Here is a 22233-nt window from a genome sequence, read left to right on the forward strand (position 1 = left end):
TATATGCTAAAAAATTTATCCAAAACACAGGGCGCAGCCTGTAAAATAAATCCCAAAATCCAATTAACATCACATTTCTCAGCAGGAGTCCCAAATTTCTTCCTGCCAGTGTACAATTCTTTGTTTCTTCACCAGGGTCAGTTCTCAATGTCTTTTTAGTCAGGAATTTCTGGACTTTGGCAATATCAACAACATAAGTGTTTTTTCTTCTTTTCCACCACCGTCATGGTTCAACTTTTACGGGGGAAATTATCAAAACACACACAAAAAAAATTCCAATAACACAATGGAGCTAAAAAAAAAATTAAATAAGCCAATCATCAGTAGGAAAATTCTCCTGATGTGAAGGGGTCTTTTGCAGTAAGAATCATGGGTCCAGGCAAAGCAAAATTTTATCTCAATTAATAAATCATTCAGGGAGGATCAAACAGAAAAAATCCTAGCATAGCAAACAAGCAACTATCCTCCAGGGGCCCAGGTTGTGTACATCTTGTTGCTCTTTCAGTCATTCCATCCACCATTGCAGCAGACATCTCTGATACTGACACAATTGCAGGTTCTTCACTCCTACTATGTGCAGCCTCAAATCCCAAATGAGCAGTGGTAATATCTTGGACTAGTTCAGGAAATAATTTTTCAGGCACTGCTTCTAAAGGCTTCAAAGTGTCAGCTGAGGTTCCCATAGGCGTTACAGTTCCTGCAATAATTCAATCGCTGCAGCTGTGACAGGCACAAATGCTTTTTGAGCCTCAGAGCTTTCAATACTAAAAATGGGTGAGCCAGTATCTGCCAGCTGCACAGCTAAAATCTCTTGCTGATTGTCATTTGAACTTGTCGCAGTCAGTAGAAATGTTTGTTTTGCTTCCATAGGCTCCTCTTCGTCTCCCTTTCCACACACAGGCAGTTCTTGAGGACATATGTCGCTCTGTAGAGGGGCCCCATTTACAACTGCCCCTGGGCATTCTGATACTAGGTTAGATGGCTCATCTCCTACATCATTCTGCATGGGGGCCTCAGCTGCAACCGCTTCAGTGTGCTCTGATTCCAAGGTAAACACAATATCTTCTACCTCTGTCTTCACAGGTGTCTCAGTTACCCCACTCTGCATTGCATCCATAGGGAAGGGGTCTCCAACCGGCAACACAGAAGGCATTCCGGGCGTTGGGCGGCAGAGCTCAGAAAGGGCCGCCTGCACTTCTGCCTCGGCCGCGAGAGTTTCTACTATCTCCTTCGCCTTATGCCATACTGGACTCAGGGAGAAGGCCTCCTTATCGCCCTGAGCCACCAACTTCCAAAGCTCAGAGCCTAGTCGCTCCCAAACAGTTTTATCAAATATTGTACTTGATTGAACAGAAAGTCCCCTTCTCCATCCCCACCGCAGCAGACGGGATAACGTATCAGAGGGGAGCTTCTCTCCCTGCCGCTCCGCGATGCGTATCAGATATCCATGCACCGTCCTTTCTTCCGCTGATACAGCGGTTCCCATGGTAGCTGCTCACCTCTGGGCTGGGGTGTGCCTCCCTTTTCAGACGCCCTGCGGCTTGCCGCTCGACACTGAGCTCAGGTGCGCCCCTCTTTTCGGGCGTCCTGCGGCTCCTAGCCGCTCAACACTGAACTCAGGTGCGCCCTTCCTTTCGGACGCCCTGCGGCCACCGCTCGACACTGAGCTCAGGTGCGCCCTTCCTTTCGGACGCCCTGCGGCCGCCGCTCGACACTGAGCTCAGGTGCGCCCTTCTTTTCGGATGCCCTGCGGCTCCTAGCCGCTCAACACTGAGACTCAGGTGCGCCTCCTTTTCTTCTTTTCAGTTCAGGCCACCAACACTATCCTCATTCAATCACGTCGGGGTCACCATTTGTTGCGTCGCAGGAGAGCATGGACAGAGTCTGACAACCCATGTGATCATAAGCAGAGAGTACTTTATTCATTTCCAGCATGCTCTTATATACAATTATATCAAGCAATCAAGCAGTTGCTAATTGGTTAATAAAATACACACAAGCACAGCTGAAACTTCCTTGGATAATTGCCATTCCATGCAACCTTTTGATTTATTATTCTGTTTACTGCCTACTGGCGGATGAGAGCTAATCAAGGTCAGCTTCTCATCACAGCTCACAGCAAACTAGCCCGTCCTTGAATCCCACAGAGATCCTCCCATGGACAGGTGATAATCATTCCCTTGTCTCTGTTGGGTATTCCATTGATGTAGGTTGGTCCCAGCCTGTCCTTAATGACCCATTCATATCACTCCATAACAGCTACGTGACAAAACACCTCATGTCTCCTGCTTTTTAGAATCATGGCAATACCAACCACAGAGGGAAACTATGATGTGTATTGGCATCATACAAGTATCACCAAAATTCCCACCTCTCTCTCACACACACTGCTCACAGCCCTTGGAGAGAAAGCAACGCACAGGAGCTGGACGTTAGTCCAGTGAACACAGTGGAGGACAAGCTGCAATCCTCAAACCCTGGTGAAAAAGGAAAGGCAAGCGCGTGCCCGGGATGGCAAGCCGTGGGGGCCGCCCGGATGGTCTCTGTGAGGGGGGCAGTCAGGCAGCCTTCGGCGACTTGCCTGCGGGAGGGCCGCCGGTCCAGCGGATTCAGCAGCGGGTACGTTATGTGGATTGATCCCTGCCTATGATTTCAGTTATAACTGCCTCTATGAAATCAAGTGTCTGTGTGTTTCACCAGATTTCATCTTCTCCATTAACTTTGCGTAGCCATGTACAAGGGGGAGCTGTACCCCCAACACGTCATCTTATCGGTGTAAAAACTGTACAGGCTACGTCACCACCCTGTGACATCCTCAACAAAGTGCCCATTTGTGCCTGGGTAGGGGCCCTGCTCTGGGAGGGAGGATGCAGCAAGGACTCAGGGTCGGTGGCCGGGGTCTCTGTGCTCAGAGATGGGGAGGTTATGTGGGGAGGGGGGTAATGAGCGGGAGAGGGAGGTCAAGAGTTAAAATAATAATATTTGGGGAAAACATGTATATAAGTGAAACAGAACAGAAATAAAACTGGAGTGTGGGTTCTAAAGCAACAAGGCTTGGGTAGGGATTCGAGGTTAAAGCTCTGGGATCCCCCAGCGCTCTAGATCCCCAAACCTCTCCTCCCTCCCACTGACCCACCCAGCCCACTTCCTGGGTGCCCTTCCTCCACACTCCCCTCCCCTTCTTCCCATTACTCTCAGCCGGCATCACCTCCCGGCACCTTGGGAGCTTCTTGTGTTCCCTCCTCGTCTCTCACAACCTCCTCCGTCCCTGCTGCTTCTTAGCTCTAACCCTGCACATGCCCTCCCCATGTCCTGGCACCCCAGAATTAGCTACTCCTCCCCTCCCATGGCTCTCTTATCCCTTCACCCATGGGGTCATGAATGGCAACATTATACACTCTTCTGTCAAACCAGGAGCTCATCTGACTGTCACACAAGCCACGCATCGGTCACACACCTCTTTACTCAATTTAGAATTCTACAGGAGGTATATTTTCCTCTTAAAATGAGGAAAAGGCATGAAAGCGACAGTTATTAATGTAGCCAATAAGGACACATTAAATGCAATTTCAAAATGACTGATGACAAATGTCTAAAAATTATTCTAGTGGGTGGGAGATGAGGCAAAAAAGTGGGGGCAAGGAAACTTGTCAAAACTTGTATGAATAAAGGTATAAAGTTATTACTGCTCAGGTTCTTTAGAGACCCCACAGCTTGTAATGACCAAGGTAACAGAACTCCTTACCCAGGGAGGTCACGTTCTCATAGTTCTCCTGCATGACATCCCAGTAGAGGGCTCTCTGAGTGGGGTCCAGCAGAGCCCCCTCTCCCCTGGTGAAATGCACAGCCACCTCCTCGAAGGTCACCGGCCCCTGAAAGAGCAAGAGTCCAACACTCAGGACCTGCTGCCCCACTCACAGCCCCACACTCATGGGGGAGAGGAGCCAATCAAATGGGAGCTCTGGGTGGCTCACAGTCAGAGTCCCACCTCCACACCACTCAGAGCAGCCAGGAAACACCAGGGGGAGGGGACGAAGCGAGAGCCCCTTGTCTCTCCCAGCAGATCCATCCCCCCCTACTAGCCACAGACGGGCACAGGAGATGGAGGCCCTGGCAGGTGCAGGGAGAGCTCGCTGGCAGGGAGCCCAGCGCTGTTCCCATTGTGAAGAGCTGGACGGGGCCAGACTCAGTGGGGGGCAGACGACATGACGGTCCAGGGGGGCCTTGCTGAGGGGGTTCCTCCAGCAGGGGTGTCCTGTCCCTCCTCCCCCCACTTCTCTTCAGCTGTCTGCCCCTGCAGCTCTTCCTGCAGCCCTGCCCCCCCCACTTGGAGCTGCCCCGGCCAAGCTGCTCCCAGGAGCCTCCTGTGCTGTGCAGGGGGGAGGGGGGGTTGCTGATGTCGGGGAGGCCCCACCCTCCTGCCTCTGTGCCCAGTCTCTGCTGAGCTCCCCCAGCCAGCACCTACTAACCCCCACCCACGCTGAGGGGAGTGACACAGGACAGCAAATTCCCACCTATCCAAGGACAAATTGGTGCAGATAAACAGGCTGGGTTCACATCCCAAAGCTGAGGAGAATTTAAGAATTACAGAGAAAATAGGGCAAAATAAGAGACTAGAGAGTCAATAATTTTAGGGAAAACGAGGGAATCTCCTTGGATTTTCTAGCCATATGTGGGGAGGGGAGAGAGAAGGGGAAGAACCAGAGAGAATTCTTCTCAGGTTATGAGACGGAAAGAAATGGCACAAACAGGGAAAGGATGCAAGTGGCTCCCCCCCCGTGGCCATAGGCCTGTGCAGCACATTTCATTAGGGTGTGCACCCAGGGAGCCCCCCCTAGCCCCACCCCATCCACTGCCTCCCACTTCCTGCCCCCCTCAGAACCCCCAACCCCCCCTGCTCCTTGTCCCCTGACTGCCCCCTCCTGAACCCCCCCCCACTGTAACTGCCTCCCTAGGACCCTACCTGTCGTCCTGACCCTTATCCACACCCCCACCCCCAGACAGACCCCCGGGACTCCCACGCCCCATCCAACTGCTCCTCGCCCCTTACAGGACCCCCAGAACTCCCGACCCATCCAACTCCCTCTGCTGCCTGCCTGCCCTGACCCCGCTCCACCCCCACCCCCCGAACCCTCAACCCATCCAACCCCCCTGCTCCTTGTTCCCTGACCGCCCCCTCCACAGGCCTCCCCAACCGCTAATCACCCCCCCCAACTATCCAACCCCCCTCCCCACCTCCTGGCAGCTCTGTCTAGTGGCTGCTCCCACCCACACACTCAAAGTGGCAGAGGAGGTTCCCTCTCCTTCAGGGGGAAGGTTGCCTAGTGGTTAGGCCACAGGACTCAGGCTCAGGTGTTCTGGGTTTGAGTCTCTGCTCTGCCACAGACTCCCTGTTTAGCCTTGGGAAAGTCACTTCACCTCGTTGTGCCCTAGATCCCATCTGCCCAATGGGGCCAACACTGACCTGCCTCCTGGGCTAAATCCATCCATGGCTGGGTGATGGGGGGGAATGGAGATACCAACATGGGGAAATTTGGGCTGAATTTCTGCACAGCCGGAGAGCGGGAGCCAGCTCCACAGGGGGGATGGGAGCGAGAGGGGCTCAGGCCAGCTCCACACAGAGGGGGGTCAGGGCTTGGGCCCTGCAACTTTTGCCACTAAGGTGGCTGGGGCTCCCGAGCCGGGGACTTCAGCCCCACATCTTCTGCCAGGGTCCGGGGTTCTCCTCCCTGCCCCAGGGTGGCTCCTCTCCCACTCCATCCCCCGCCCAGGGCAGCTCCTGCTGGGGTCTGGGCTTCTCCTCCCCCCACCCTCCCCCTGCCCCAGCCCAACTGGGCTCCCCGGGGCACCCGCTGCTGTTGTGGCCGGAGCCGAGCCTGGCGGGCAGGGAGCAGCGATTCACACGGGGGCCCTGGCAGAGACACCAGCCCGAGCGGGGCGGGGCAGCCCCAGGGGAGCGGGCGGGGGGGTCTGCTGCTGCTGGGCCCCCCCACCGACCCCTGGGGCTGTTTCGGGGGGTCTCACTCACTCCCCCAGGAGCGGGGGGGGAGCAGCAGAGTGGAGCCTGCCCAGCAAACAGCTGATCGCAGCTGCGCCCAGGCCGCCCCTGGGGAAAAGCTCAGCGGAGGAGGCTCCACAAGCTGCCGGCAGCGGGTCATTCCCGGGGGGGCCGAGCACCCGCCTGCAGCCGCCGCAGCCACCCCTCTCCCCCCGGAGCCCCCACGGGGGGGGAGCAGCCTCCCCAGCCGGGGCTCAGGGCATTGGGGTGCCGGGCTCCCCCCCTGCGCACGCCTGGGCCCGGGACACTCACACACACACTCTGCCCCGGGGCTCCCCTGGTGCCCAGAGACCGATCAACCCCCCGCCTGCCCCCCGCCCTTCCCCGCCTGCAGCTCTGGCCTCTCCCCTCCCGCCCCGCCAGCCGCACCCCGGGGAGCACCGGGCCCCAGGCTCTGTCCCCACCTGGAGCCCAGCGGGGCCGGGGGCAGCTCCTGCTGCAGCTGAGAACAGCGGCTCCGCTCCGGCCCGGGCGGCTCCAGCGCTGCTGGCAGCACGTGGCCACCAGGGAGCAGCTGCTGAGCCCGGGCTCCTGCGTCACAATGTGCCAGAGCCCCGCCCCCAGGAGCTGCCCCGCCCCCGGACTGTGTCAGAGCCCCGCCCCCAGGAGCTGCCCCGCCCCCGGGCTGTGCCAGAGCCCCGCCCCCAGGAGCTGCCCCGCCCCCGGGCTGTGCCAGAACCCCGCCCCCAGGAGCTGCCCCGCCCCCGGGCTGTGCCAGAGCCCCCCCCCCCAGGAGCTGCCCCGCCCCCGGGCTGTGCCAGAGCCCCCCCCCAGGAGCTGCCCCGCCCCTGGGCTGTGCCAGAGCCCCGCCCCCAGGAGCTGCCCCGCCCCCGGACTGTGCCAGAGCCCCGCCCCTAGGAGCTGCCCCGCCCCCGGCCTGAGCTAAAGCCCCGCCCCCAGGAGCTGCCCCATCCCCTGGCTGTGCCAGAGCCCCGCCCCCAGGAGCTGCCCCGCCCCCGGGCTGTGCCAGAGTCCCGCCCCCAGGAGCTGCCCCGCCCCCCGGCTGTGCCAGAGCCCCGCCCCCAGGAGCTGCCCCGCCCCCGGGCTGTGCCAGAGCCCCGCCTCCAGGAGCTGCCCCGCCCCCGGACTGTGCCAGAGCCCCGCCCCTAGGAGATGCCCCGCCCCCGGGCTGTGCCAGAGCCCCACCCCCAGGAGCTGCCCCGCCCCTGGGCTGTGCCAGAGCCCCGCCCCCAGGAGCTGCCCCGCCCCCGGGCTGTGCCAGAGCCCCGCCCCCAGGAGCTGCCCCGCCCCCGGGCTGTGCCAGAGCCCCGCCCCCAGGAGCTGCCCCGCCCCCGGGCTGTGCCAGAGCCCCGCCCCCAGGAGCTGCCCCGCCCCTGGGCTGTGCCACAGCCCCGCCCCCAGGAGCTACCCCGCCCCCGGGCTGTGCCAGAGCCCCGCCCCCAGGAGCTGCCCCCCCCTGGGATTTGTTCTCCTGTTTCCTTCTTCCCAGCACCTGCCGCTCCCTTCCTGTGTCTGCAAACACCCCCCCGGGAGGGCTGCAGCGCTCGCTGGGTCTGTCTCCAGTGGCTGAAGTTGCCTCCATCTCTAATCACCTGGGGTGGAGGGAACGAAGGGAGGAGATGGGCCCAGGGTGTGAAAGCAGAATTAGGGGGCAGGGAAAGAAGGACTGTTTGGAAAGGTGGAAAGGAAAGGCTCCTGGGTGATCCAGATGGAGTCAGAAGCAGTTGGGCAGCAGAGGCTCAGATAAATGGAGGGGAACCCCCGGGGTGTCCCAGTGTTGGCCAGGGTGTGTACAGCACCTAGCACAATATGGGGTCCCGATCTCATTCATGGTCTGTGCAGCACCTGGGAGCCCTGATGTCTCTTTCCTCATCACAGGCACTGGGAATGGAGTGAGGGAAACCTCAGCACCTGAAGGGTTAATGCAGCCCTGTGTGCAACCCCTGCTAGGGTGACCAGACAGCAAATGTGAAAAATCGGGACAGGGAGTGGGGGTAATAGGAGCCTATATAAAAAGGCCCAAAAATTGGGACATCCGGTCACGCTAGTCCCTGCTGCGCTCACGAGGGGTTGGCTTAGAGAGTTGTAGTAATAACAGCAGCAAAGAGTCCTGTGGCACCTTATAGACTAACAGACGTATTGGAGCAGGAGCTTTTGTGGGTGAATCCCCACTTCGTCAGCTGCACCAATAGTCCCATATGGTCTAGTAGTCAGGATTCCTGGTTTTCATCCATGGGACCTGGGTTCAACTTCTGGTGTGGGAACAGTGCAGAGCTTTTGCCCAGAGTGGAGACAGGAAATGAAAGAAACAGGAAGGGATCCTGCCAGCAGGGGAGTTAGACAGCGTGGGGAGGGGATCCCAGAAGTGGGGGTGGGGGGCAGAGGTCTGAGCGGAGACCAGGGAAGGATCCCAGCAGTGTGGGAAGTTGAGAGCACAGGCCTGGCATGGGGACCTGGAAGAGTGAATGTGTCCCTCTAAACCCATCAACTGCAGACTAGGCAGGACTGGAAGAATTACATATTTGTTGGTAATTGTCAATTTCTGTGTAAACGCACAACCCAATGGCAAAATATTTCCATCCATAATTATCAAAATTGGCAGATGGGCAAAGTAAGAAACATGCTGCTTGAGAACTTACCCTGTTGTAGGAGCAGCAGTGATCTGTGTGCTCCATATAACCTGTATGCCCAAAAGGTCTGTTACACTCCCCCCACCCCCCGCCCCATCTCCTCTCCCTCTCTGAATGCCTGTGAAGTGGCTTTCCCCCTCCCCTCCCCTCCCCTCCCCTCCCCTCCTGCAATGCTTGTGGGATGAATGAGCTGGTTGAACAGCTGGTTGAAGATCAGAAGAGCTCCTAGATAGACAAGGTGTCTGGGACTCTCATTAGGCAGCATTGTGAAAGCACAGCTGAGCACAGGGCCCCTTCCCCTTTTAAAGACCTGAACCTCATGGCCTGCGACTAGAGATGACTTGGCTGCATCCGGTGGGTCACACTCCACCTCAGCCAGTGTCCATGCAGGGTCCATGCTCTGGGTGTGTGAGTGCTGCCTAATGAGAGTCCAGACATCTTGGTACCTGGAAGCTCTTCTGATCTTCAGCCAGCCCCTTCATCCCACAAGCATTGCAGGAGGGAGGGGGAGGGGGAGGGGGAAAGCCACTTCACAGGCATTCAGAGAGGGAGAGGAGACAAAAGTGAGGGGGAGGGGAAGTATAACAGACCTTTTGAGCATAGAAATCACTGCTGTTCCTACAACAGCAGGGACAGGCCACTAGGAGCTGAGAAAAGGAAGCAAGCCTGTTTCTGCCTGGCTTTGAACCAGGGACCTTTTGCGTGTTAGGCAAACGTGATAACCACTACACTACAGAAACTCTGTCACAGGGCTGTGCCCTTCCCTTCATAAGAACATAAGAATGGCCATACTGGGTCAGACCAAAGGTCCATCCAACCCCATATCCTATCTGCCAACAATAACCAATGCCAGGTGCCCAAGAGGGAGTGAACCTAACCGGAAATGATCAAGTGATCTCTCTCCTGCCATCCATCTCCACTCTCTGACAAACAGAGGCTAGGGACACCATTCCTTACCCATCCTGGCTAATATCCATTGATGGACTTAACCTCCATTAATTTATCTGCAAAAAGAACAAAGAGAACATGTGGCACCTTAGAGACTAACAAATGTATTTGAGCATAAGCTTTTGTGGGCTAAAACTCACTTCATCGGATGCATGCAGTTAAAAATTCAGTAGGAAGAGATATATACACACAGAGAACGTGAAAAAAATGGGTGTTGCCATACACACTATAACGAGAGTGATCAGTTAACGTGAGCTGTTATCAGCGGGAGAAAAAAACCTGATTTTGGGAGGGGAACAGGAGAAAGGACAAAGGAAGCAAGAGACGAAGAGAAAAGAGGGATCAGACAGTGGATGGAGCAAGAGGTGAATCAAAAAGGACAAACCCTTATGTCCCCAGTGATTCTAAGAGACAAAATCCCAGGTGCAAAATAAAATTCTGCCTCCTTAAGCTCGTGTTTTCCATGCCTAGAATTCAACTGTCACCAGATGGATCAGACTGAACAGGTTTCACACCTCCAGGAGGCTCTTACCTTCTAAACGGCTGTTTTCTAGTAAAATCACTAAAAAGGAAGGAAGAAACTCGAAAGAGGTTCCTCCTGGCGCACGTCCGTGAACCCGAATACTCTCTCAGTCCTCAAAGGGAGACCTGGAGAAGGAGACTTGCTGGAGCAAAGCCACAGGGGTCTCTGAGGTTTCCCTGGCCCCTCGCCCCTGTCCTGCCTGGCTGATGTCAGCATCTCTCTGTGAGGTCACCACCTCCCCACCGCCTTGGACCAATAGTCTGAGGTCCTGCAAAAAGGCCTTTGTGATGTCACTGCCACACCCCCTCCCTTGCTGGGCTAATGTCCTGCCCCTGGCCAGGCACTTTGCAGGTTTGAGCTACTCCCTGTGGATCACCCAACTCAAGGAGCGTTCGTTCTAGGCAGCAAGCCGGCTAGACAGGGAAACAGCAGACGCTGCTCCCAATGCTACACTCAGTTTTTCAGAAATTAGTCGACTTTATGGCCAGAAGAGACCATTAGAGCATCTAATCTGACCCCCTGCATATCACAGGCCTCCTGTATAGCACAATAGCTACTTTGGGGGCAAATACATTATAGAAAGGCATCTTGTCTTCATGAAATGACATCAGGAGATGGAGAATCCACCACTTTCCTTGGTAGCTTGTTCCTGTGGTGAATCATCCTCGCTGTTGAATATTTGTGCCTTTGTTGTAATATGAATTTGTCTCTTTTCACCTTCCAGCCATTGGGTCTTGTTAGGCCTTTCTCTGCTCGATTCAAGAGCCCTTTAATACCCAATCTTTTCTCTCCATTAAGGCACTTCAACACTTTAATGAAGTCACCTTTCAATCTTCTTTTGATAAGCTAAACAGGTTGAGCTCTTTCAATAGCTCACTAGAAGGCAGTTTTCTCCAGCCCTCAGAACCTTTGGTGGCTCTTTGCTGCCCCAGCTCCAATTTCACAACCACAGAGACCCCTGTGGCTTTGCGTCAGCAAGTCTCCTTCTCCAGGTCTCTCTTTGAGGACTGAGGGAGTATTTGGGTTCTCGGACGTGAGCGCCAGGAGGAACCTCTTTTGAGTTTTCTCCTTCCCTTTTAGTGATTTTACTAGGAAACAGCAGTCCCTGTTTAGAAGGTAAGAGCCTCCTTGAGGTTTGAAACCTGTTCAGTCTGATCCATCTGGTGAGAGTTGAATTCTAGGCATGGAAAACACGAGCTTAAGGAGGCAGAATTTTATTCTGAATTTTATTTGATCCCCACCAATGACCTGGGCCATCCTTTGGGCTCTCTGGTGAGAACCCTCAGCCTCCCGTCCTCAGTCTCTACCCTGATTGGCTGAGCAGGGGGTTATTGACAGGGAGGAGACTCAGGTCCTTGTTCTCTTTCAAGACCAAGGAAATAAGTCAGAACCAGTTCTATGTTTGACAAATTTTGCTGCTTCTCTGCATTAATGGTCTCTGAGCAGTTCATGATTCTCTCTAACATGATTCTCCTCAAATACTTGCTGAATAATTCCTGTGCACTGTTGTTGGTCTGGAGCTCATCTGAGAGCATTTTATTCAGGTCATTCAATGTCTGAAATTCAAGATCCGATTGTTAGTTTGAAAATCAGGGCTCTTGGGTCCTATTCCCAACTCTGCCACTGACTGGTTGTGTGACCTCAGACAAGTCAGTTCTCCTTTCTCAGCCTTAGCTTCTCCCTCTTTCAAGTAGGGATAATAATGATCTGCTCCTACCTACCTCACAGTGCGTGGAGGCAGGGCCAGCTCTAGGTTTTTTGCCGTCCCAAGCAAAAAAAAATTTTGGCTGCCCCCACCCAAGCTCTGGGCTCCCCACTGCACCTCCCTGCCACCCCAGCCCTGGGCTCTGCCCCCCACATACCCTATGCTGCCCCAGCTCTTGGCTCCGCCCTTTCCCCCCTACTGCTCTCCCACCGACACCCCCCACCACCACCCCAGCCCTGGGCTCTGCCCCTCCACCTGCACCCCCTGCCACCCCAGGAGGTGTGTGTGTGTGTGTGTGGGGAAATTCCAGATCTTTCCACCTTATTCCAAATTCCTACTAAGGGGCCACTTTGGGGGAATGTGCTCAGTGGGGGAGCAGCAGCCCCCCCCTGCTCCTCCCTAGCTACGCTCCTGCTTGTGGGGGCCCCTGCAAGACCCAGGGCCTGGGGCAAATTGCCCCACTTGACCCCGCCTCTGGGCGGCCCTGCTAGCAGCTCTTCTGGGAGCGCAGGGGAGGAATGACTCCCCCTTCTCTAGCTTCTCCCCGTGGGGCTCTGGGGAGCAGGGAGGGTTGTGTGATAAATTCCATCCAACTCCTGCTTTGATCCAAGCCGAGGGGCGTCTCAGCCTCCACGATCCCCTTGGCAGGGCCAAACAAGGGATGTTTTCCACTGCCCAGGAGACCCAGCCAGGGACTCAAGGCAGCCCAGACTTTCCCTTTCTCCCTTCTGGGAAATCAAGTTCAAGTTCTACAAGGAGCTAAAGAAGCCTCAACCCCGCATCTGAATTAATGTCAGTTTCTCACTGCCTGTCAGAAACAAATGTCATTTCAATCCCAGGTGAGTCCACGTCAGTCATTCCTCAGCCCGATTCCTTCACCCTCCTGCCTTAGCTTAGGGCATTGCGCTACCCTGTGGGCATTTCATGTCCCTCCTCAGTTTCACACAGAGACACAATTTCCTTTGCATGGATCCATGAACAGCAAAACCTCCCTGTGTCTCTTGTCTGAGCCAGGGCATTCGATTCCATTGAAACCTTCTCTCCTGCAATGGCAAAGGTCAGACAGAGGGGACGTGGCCACCTTCAGCCCTGGCAGTGAGATATTCACTCTCCTCTTTCTTCATGCTGATGTTGTTATTCCATAAAACATGAACCATGGAATAAAAAGCTGAGTTGGAAAAGAGAAGACTAAGGTTGGCAAAGAGAAGACTAAGGTGGGATATGATAGAGGTATATAAAATCATGAGTGATGTTGAGAAAGTGGATAAGGAAAAGTTATTTACTTATTCCCATAATACAAGAACTAGGGGTCACCAAATGAAATTAATAGGCAGCAGGTTTAAAACAAATAAAAGGAAGTTCTTCTTCACGCAGCGCACAGTCAATTGTGGAACTCCTTACCTGAGGAGGTTGTGAAGGCTAGGACTATAACAATGTTTAAAAAGGGACTGGATAAATTCATGGTGGCTAAGTCCATAGATGGCTATTAGCAGGATGGGTAAGAATGGTGTCCCTAGCCTCTGTTCGTCAGAGGATGGAGATGGATGGCAGGAGAGAGATCACTTGATCATTGCCTGTTAGGTTCACTCCCTCTGGAGCACCTGGCATTGGCCACTGTCGGTAGACAGATACTGGGCTAGATGGACCTTTGGTCTGACCCGGTACGGCCTTTCTTATGTTCTTATGTTCTTATGAGTTTACTCCAGGGTGAGGAAAGAAAGGAGCCACCAACTCCCCAAAAAATCTCAGTGCCCCAGAGAAAAGCTGCCCCTGTTATTGGAACTAATGATGTGCTGGAGCTATGTTGGGAAAAGGGACTGTCTGAATTGCCAAGGCAGGAATTGAACAATCTATAGCAACATCATTAACCACAGACACACTCTAGCCATGCTCCAGCCAGTGGGGAAATGAGCAGGAATTCATAATGTCAACTATAAAAATGATACACATCTAGAAATAGCAGAATTATAATCAGCCAATCAGAACCTCTCCATAGACCCCTTACGCTACAACCTTTCTACAATATTGGCTACAAATAGGACAGCGGTCGCAACGGTAATCTATACGGTTACAGATTATGTCAATAATGTCACAGGAGGTGACACGGCATCAGTGAGACTGATACTGGAATAGCCTCCAGTTTTGGTGTCCTCCTTTGAAAAAGATGTGAAATTGGAACTGGGGCAGCAAAGAGCCACCAAATGTTCTGAGGGCTGGAGAAAAATGCCTTCTAGTGAGCTATTGAAAGAGCTCAACCTGTTTAGCTTATCAAAAGAAGATTGAAAGGTGACTTCATTAAAGTGTTGAAGTGCCTTAATGGAGAGAAAAGATTGGGTATTAAAGGGCTCTTGAATCGAGCAGAGAAAGGCCTAACAAGACCCAATGGCTGGAAGGTGAAAAGAGACAAATTCATATTATAACTAAGGCACAAATATTTAACAGTCAGGATAATTCACCACAGGAACAAGCTACCAAGGAAAGTGGTGGATTCTCCATCTCCTGATGTCATTTCATGAAGACAAGATGCCTTTCTAGAATGTGTTTTCCCCCAAAAATAGATCTTGTGTCCTACAGGAAGCCTGTGATATGCAGGGGGTCAGATTAGATGCTCTAATGGTCTCTTCTGGCCATAAAGTCGACTAATTTCTGAAAAACTGAGTGTAGCATTGGGAGCAGCGTCTGATGTTTTCCTGTCTAGCTGGCTTGCTGCCTAAAACAAACGCTCCTTAAGTGGGGTGATCCACAGGGAGTAGCTCAAACCTGCAAAGTGCCTGGCCAGGGGCAGGACATTAGCCCAGCAAGGGAGGGGGTGTGGCACTGACATCACAAAGGCCTTTTGCAGGACCTGAGCCTATTGGTGGGGAGGTGGTGACCTCACAGAGAGATGCTGACATCAGCCAGGCAGGACAGGGGCGAGGGGCCAGGGAAACCTCAGAGACCCCTGTGGCTTTGCTGCAGCAAGTCTCCTTCTCCAGGTCTCCTTCTCCTTCTCCAGGTCTCTCTTTGAGGACTGAGAGAGTATTCGGGTTCATGGACGTGAGCGCCAGGAGGAACCTCTTTTGAGTTTTCTCCTTCCCTTTTAGTGATTTTACTAGAAAACTGCCATCCCTGTTTAGAAGGTAAGAGCCTCCTCGAGGTCTGAAACCTGTTCAGTCTGATCCATCTGGTGACAGGTCACTTCCCTTCTCTATAGCTCAGGCTCCTCCCCATCTGTCCAATGGGAACAGGGACAGTTCTTGAACTCTGGGCAGTCGTGAGCCTGAGTGAGAGAAGGGGCGTTAAAGCCCTCTGTGAAGGAGAAAGGAGAGTTTCACGGTGTTTAGCACCAAGGAATTCTAAAGTTTGCTAAAATGTCTAGTCTGTGGAAACAAGAAATGGTCGGGGCCAAACTTTTTAACCACTGCCTTTTCTAAATCCCGTTCAGGGGTGTGAGTCCCTGTCTTTTCGGTACCTGGGGTTCTTTGCCAGCAGGAGAGAAGAGGTTCCTGCCTCCATTTTTGTGGCCTTAACAAACCAAGTATTGTGCCCCAGTTCTCGTCTGAGAGCCCTGAAAAAGAACATCTTCCCATCCATGAACAAGACAGGATCTATCTTTCAAAGGGGAACAAAGAGACCCCTGGGCCTTACAGACTAGCCAGCCTCACTTCCATAGCTGGAGAGATACTGGAATAGATTCTTAAACACTCAGTTTGTCAGCAGCACCTACAGGATAATTTGGTTCTTAGCACGAGGGATCATGGATTTGTCAAGAACAAATCATTCCAAACCAATCCTCTTTCCTTCTTTGGCAAGGTTCCAGGCCTAGTGGAGGTGGGTAAACAGTATGAATGATGATTTGGAAAGTGGAGTGGAGAGTATCGTTCTAAAATGTGCAACTGACACCAAGCACTTTGGAGCACAGGACTGGAATTCAAAACGCCCTTAACAAATTGGAGACTTGGTCTTCTTGAGCCAAACCCCATGGCTGGGCCCCTCTCTCTACACTCCTCCTCCTGGGCAGTGCGCTCTGACCTTGAATGGTCAGATGCTGCTTAGCACTGTCAGAGCAGCTTTGGCTGGGGGATTCTCCCAGCACTTTCCAATAGCGGGAAGGTACAAAATCCCCATTTGCCTGCTGGGGACGGAGCCCTAGAGCAGGGAGCAACTTGCCCAGAGTCCCCCAGGAAAAGGAAACCAACCAGCAGTGGAACCAATAGGAAACCCAGCAATGGAACTCTGGAGTCCTGGGGGTGTGCTAGGGTGACCAGCTGTCCCAATTTTATAGGGACAGTCCCAATTTTGGGGTCTTTTTCTTACCTAGGATCCTATTACCCCCCACCCTCTGTCCTGATTTTTCACACTTGCTGTCTGGTCACCCTTGGGTGTGCACATGTGTGGGTCCCAGCTGCTCCCTGCCCCCCTCATTGAAGCAGGTGTGCAGGGTTACTGCCCTGGGAACTGCATGGCACCAGTGGCCATGGGGCTGGCTGGAGGCAGGGCAGAGGCTGATTGGAGGTAGGGTCTGGTTGCAGGCAGGGCAAGGGGTGCGGGGCTGGCTGGAGACAGGGGTGTGTGGGGCAGGCTGTCTGGCTTCAGGCAGGGGTGTGTGGCAGGAGTTGGCTGGAGACAGGGCAGGGTGTCCACGGCTGGGGGTGTGTGGGGGCTGGCTGGCTTTGGGCAGGGCCACAGGGGGTGCGGCAGGAGTTAGCTGGAGACAGGGCAGGGGTTGTGGCAGGGGCTGGCTGTGGGCAGGGGGTGTGGGGCTGGCTGCGGGCAGGGCAGGGGATGTGGGGCTGGCTGCAGGCAAGGCAGGGAGGATGCAGCTGGTGGGGGCAGGGCAGAGGGTGCAGGGCTGGCTGCAGACAGGGGCTGGCTGCAGGCAGGGCATGGGGTGCAGGGCTCACTGAAAATGTCCTGTCGGTATTTTAAGGTGAAGATAACACCATGGTTACCAGTTGACTGGCACATCCTGGGTTAAAGAAAGGAAGGGACCTGGAGTTAATAGTCTGAAGTATTTGTGTTACCAACCCTGTCACTGTCTGACCCCCATTCAGTGTGGGGCAGGTGTGTACGTTGCTGTGTGGAACGCACAGACTCCTGCAGAGCAGGGGCAGCTGTTTCCAAGGCAGAGAGCCTGGCACTTAGGAGACTTTCTTGACTTGCTGTTTTGAAGCAATTCAGTAAAAGAACGGTGGAGCTACAATGTCCAGTCCAAAATTTCAGCCCCATTGGTGCAAAAATGCTATTTTAGGATCTAAACAGGAGGCTTCCAGCGCTAGGACACCTGACCAGAGAGCTCAGTGGGGGTGTAACAGCTGCTGACTCTGAGGGTCCTGGGCTAAATCCACTTGCAGGTGGAGGCGTTTCGATTTATTTGATCGATAATGAGGAAGGTGAAGATTTAATCGCAGGTATTTTTAGTAAATGTCATGGACAGATCACGGGCAAAACCCAAAAGCTCATTGCCCATGACCCGGCCATGACTTATACCATAAATACCCCTCATTGAATCTTGGGGAGGGAGGCCCAGGGGGTCCGTGGCACCAGCTGTGGGCGCAGGGAGTCCAGGGGGCCCGTGGCACCATGTACGGGGGGAGAAGCCCTGGGGACCCATGGCCACTCCAGATGCTGCCAGGTGAGGGGAGCCCCAGAGGCCAGCCCTGCTCCGGCCACCTCGGGACAGGTGCCAGGAGCCACTGAGCTGTGGCTGCTGCTGCCACACTTGGAACCACTGCTCAAGCTGCCCCCAGGCCAGCTGCTGGGGCAGCCACGGAGTCAGCCGCAGAGGCCACTGCAGAAGCCACAGAATCTATGACTTTTGCAGCATCCGTGACACAGAGGGATCCCTAATAAAGAGACAAACCCCTCCCTGCTGTGACTGCAGTTCCTGGAAGGAAAGAGAAGAACAGAAAGTGAAGAGAGAAGGAAAGAGAGAGACTCCCTGTCACCTCTCTCCCCTGCTCCCTCCCCCTTGTATTCTGTAACCCCATCTCACTGGGTTCCCTGTGCTGGTGCCATGGGGGTGACTCTAGAGTTCTGGGGATTTGGGGGGAGGGGAAGGGGGCTCTTCACTTCTCAGCATTTCACACAAATTTGTCTTTGGGCTGAAGTTTCTCCTGTGAGGCCTCTCAGTCAGAGCTGTACCACACCCCCTTCAGTGGGGGTGTGTGTAAATTGCAGAGTAGGCAGAGAAGTTGCCCATAAAGGGACATATTGATCCGGTGACTGGTTCTGACGGGGTCACATGTCCTCTGACACAGGCTCATGTGCAGAACATGGGAGCTCTGGCTTGTCCTAAATGCTGTAGACTGTGAGTTCCTGGAAAGGGCAGGGGAGAGGGAGCAAGAGGAGAGAGGCAGAGACATTGGAGATGAGGAATTGGGGGGAGAAGAAGGAGAGAACAGAGAGACAATAAATGATTGAAGCAGAACAGGTGTCCCAACTCCATCTTGCTCATCACAGGTGTTGAGAGAGACAGGTAGTTGCAGGTTTTCCAGTGTCAAGTCTGAACTTTGATTCTAACAATGTGCGTTGAAATATCAAGGGGATCTCCACATACCTGATCTCTTCCCCCCTCCCCTTTTTTGTATTAATTTTTATTTTGACGTGTTTGGCTTAACCTGATCGTCCTTTTCCCCACCTGTATTGCAACTTGGCATTTGTTTATTTTTCCTCCCTTTTGTTCATGTCATTATAATTGTAACAGCAAAGGAATCTGCAGGAGCAAAAACTGACTCAAAACTTCATTTCCCCATCATGCTGGAACATCCTACAAACAGCTCACACAGCTGGAATCATAACACGCAAGGCCAGGGGACGGGAGATGCAGGTTTCCAAGTGTTCTGTCTTTCTCAGATGACACATTCCAGCCCCTTGTATGCCTCCATCCTGTATGACCTGCTGGACTTTGACACATTTATTGTTTCATTCTATAGATAATGTGATTGTAACACAATGTGACTGAAATGGTACCACTTCCAGATGAGGAAACAACAAAAGAGAAAAGCCATTATTGCATTGACTGGGAATCAAACCCAGATGAAGTGCTTAGAAAGCATCCCTGCACACCACTATACCAATTCATCTGGCAGGAGTAGCTTTCCTGCAAGCTGTGAGTGCTGGCAGAGGGAGTGACATATGACCACAGAGTTAATGAGCAGGGTGGATGGGCTGGAAGCTGCCTGACAGCTGGGAGCAGAGTTAGGATCCCAGAGTGACTGAAAGGGGGCAAAGGTGAAAACAGATCTCACTGGGAGCTGGCCCCACACCAGCCCCGCCCCAGGAGAGGGGAACTGAAGCTCAACTTCAATCACAGAAAAATCTTCCCTGAGAAGGAAGCTTGTGTTAAAGACCAGGTTTGTGTTTGTTCCTGCTACATACTGCGGGGCTGGGTAGTGCTGATTCCAGCCCCCAGACTCTGGGAGGATAAGGAACAAATTCAGGCTGCCAGTGACCTGCAGGAGGGAGATGATCTTTTGACAGTGACGGACGCCTCGTCCTAAAGGCCTTTGTCTGCCCCCTTCCAGTGACTGTTTGGTACTGGAATGCAGCTGCCACTCCTGGGTCTCTCCTGGGGAAATAATGTTTCTGTGCAAAATACCAAAGCTTTTAACAGAAAGGAAGAAAAGGAAATGGCCACATGATGGGACTAGGACATAAGGAATGAAACACAAGATCCTTCTCCCCTGTGCATTGACTTTTAACCTTGTTTGTGGTGGTGTATCCATGTTGGTCCCAGGGGTCCTCTGGGGCGCCAGGCATTGGCCACTTTCGGGAGAGTGGGCTAGATGAACTGGTCTGACTCAATGTGGCTGTTCTTATGTTCTAACTGCTGGTTATGGAAGAGACGACCTTCCAGGCTACACAGACCTGAAGAAGGGTGCTGGGTTAGCTGCACAGCTTGTCTCTTTCACCAACAGAGGTTGGTCCTCTGCAAGCTCTTACCCTCACCCGCCTTGTCTCTCTTGGACTCTGAAAAGTGCTTTCTCCCCACTCTCCTTGGAGAGACGTTAAGTTTCCCTTTGGGCAACTATCAGGCTGAAGCAATTGTATTGACTGTGACACTAGAATTGAAGATTTAATATTATAAATGAATGAGTCTAAACCTGAGGTTCTGGTTTTCACATTGGTTTTTCTAACTCCGTTCCCAATGCTCTTCTAGAAAGGCCTCCAGGCTGCCTGCCCAGCCCAGCAAAAGTGGCCAGGAGAAAGCCCACACTGCTGCTCTTTCAGGTAGTTGAAGGCTGCTATCAAACCCCCCTCACTCAGTGAGTCCCCAGTCTGTGGCAGTGCATAGGATCCTTCCGTCCTAAGTGCAGGACTCTGCAATTCTCCTTGTTGAACCTCCTCAGATTTCTTTTGGCCCAACCCTCCAATTTGTCTAGGTCACTCTGGACCCAAACCCCGTCCTCCAGCGCTTGGATTCTTTACATGCTTTCACAGAGCAAAGAGCACATGTTCCATGATTTCATAGGGCAGAGTTTTGTGCTATCGGGAGCTTTCCCTGTGTGAACTTGACAGGTGGCTCAACATAGAGACACATTGTGACCCTTCTCAGGGTGCTGAGGACTGTGAGTCTCCTTGTTGCCACCTGCCACAAGGAAGAGGGAGTTTTGCATTTGGCAGCTGGATGTTAGTGACCAAACTCACCAGCCTGCTGGAACTCAAGGACCCTCCTCTGAGCTACAGCACCCACCTTAACCCTTGAGTTCCTTCAATGTGTCCCCCTCTGGGGTCCAGCCTGGATCACCAGATACCCGGTGAAATCCCAGATCCTCTCTTCCCCAAGTATCCCAGGTTACTAGTTTTACTGTGGACCATTGCTACTGTATCTCACACAGCACCTGAGTACAGTTATCAAACAAGCAAAAAATTTATTTAACAACGGATAGAGATTTAAACAAACAAACGTGAGTGATGGAAACCAACTGTTACCAACTAAACAAAGGCAGAAAGTGATAGAATAGAAAGGCCAGCACAAAAAAAACAGAGAGAGGAACAATAAGATACTAAAAGGACAATGGTTGGAACTCTCCATTTCTCTCAGTCTTTGGATTGATGGGTACTAGAGCTGTAGCAACAGTTGAGGAATCAGGGTAAATTAAATCAAATTAACTTTTCAAGATTAGCCATCATTTCCTGTATGACTAACAAAACACAAAACCAAGACAACTTTCAGTTTTCCAAAATAATTCAGATTATCACACAGTCTCTTACTCTTTAACCAATAACTTCACCTATAATTTCATTTTAATTGGTAACTTTAGCAAAGGGTCATTGTCTTAAATTCTTCAATAAATCTGAGCTACATCCTATCAAACTGAACTAATATCCAATTGGGTGACCAAACAGCCTTCAGGAAAGATAGAAACCCACATCACAGAGAGACAATACATGACAAAGAAAGTGTCAAGTGAAATTCCAGAGCAGGTTACATCTGATTATTCAGAATCGGGACAAGAGAGTCTCCCATTACATTCTCCTCTGATCCATTCAAACCTGCTTCACTCATCCCTGTCTCCATAGTCAGTTATGTTATTTACAAATTTTTTAGTATCGTAGCATCCCCATAATGAGGGAAAAACAGCCCTCTTGCCAGAAGTGGCTTTACAATAGATGGAACCTGGGATTTAAACTCTAAATGATCACACTGAACAATCTATAGCAACATCATTAACCACAGACACACTCTAGCCATGCTCCAGCCAGCGGGGAAATGAGCAGGAATTCATAATGTCAACTATAAAAATGATACACATCTAGAAATAGCAGAATTATAATCAGCCAATCAGAACCTCTCCATAGACCCCTTACGCTACAACCTTTCTACAATATTGGCTACAAATAGGACAGCGGTCGCAACGGTAATCTATACGGTTACAGATTATGTCAATAATGTCACAGGAGGTGACACGGCATCAGTGAGACTGATACTGGAATAGCCTCCAGTTTTGGTGTCCTCCTTTGAAAAAGATGTGAAATTGGAACTGGGGCAGCAAAGAGCCACCAAAGGTTCTGAGGGCTGGAGAAAACTGCCTTCTAGTGAGCTATTGAAAGAGCTCAACCTGTTTAGCTTATCAAAAGAAGATTGAAAGGTGACTTCATTAAAGTGTTGAAGTGCCTTAATGGAGAGAAAAGATTGGGTATTAAAGGGCTCTTGAATCGAGCAGAGAAAGGCCTAACAAGACCCAATGGCTGGAAGGTGAAAAGAGACAAATTCATATTACAACAAAGGCACAAATATTCAACAGCGAGGATGATTCACCACAGGAACAAGCTACCAAGGAAAGTGGTGGATTCTCCATCTCCTGATGTCATTTCATGAAGACAAGATGCCTTTCTATAATGTATTTGCCCCCAAAGTAGCTATTGTGCTATACAGGAGGCCTGTGATATGCAGGGGGTCAGATTAGATGCTCTAATGGTCTCT

General features: G+C 52.5%; 1 non-coding gene across 1 annotated transcript; it reads right to left on the reverse strand.

Moving 5' to 3' along the window:
* Nucleotides 1-9316: 9316 nt before the first annotated feature.
* TRNAV-AAC lies at nucleotides 9317-9389 on the reverse strand. The gene has a single exon. It is a non-coding gene; the product is annotated as a tRNA-Val (tRNA).
* Nucleotides 9390-22233: the final 12844 nt, after the last annotated feature.

The sequence above is a fragment of the Mauremys mutica genome, chromosome 8, assembly GCF_020497125.1.
Source record: "Mauremys mutica isolate MM-2020 ecotype Southern chromosome 8, ASM2049712v1, whole genome shotgun sequence".
In the NCBI taxonomy this organism is placed as follows: Eukaryota; Metazoa; Chordata; order Testudines; family Geoemydidae; genus Mauremys; species Mauremys mutica.